Genomic DNA, 271 nt, shown 5'->3' with positions numbered 1-271 from the left:
TTTATTTATTTATTTATTTATTTATTTCACTAAGACAACGCAATCTTGCTGGGGTCTAGCTCAGTTACAGCTCCTTGCTGCACCCCCCATAAATACCAATATAATAATATACCCAGCTGCAGCAGCACAAACCACAAACCCTAAACCCTAAACCCTAAACCCTAAACCCTAAACCCTAGGCAATCATTTAATCAGAAATCTTGGACTCTCAATCACCTATCCACGAAACTGTAAACCCTAAACCCTAAACCCTAAACCCTAATTCACCCCA

The sequence above is a fragment of the Eimeria mitis genome, genomic scaffold (genome assembly GCF_000499745.2).
Source record: "Eimeria mitis Houghton genomic scaffold, Emh_scaff1322, whole genome shotgun sequence".
Taxonomy (NCBI): Eukaryota; Apicomplexa; class Conoidasida; order Eucoccidiorida; family Eimeriidae; genus Eimeria; species Eimeria mitis.
Note: the sequence above shows the minus strand (reverse complement) of the source record.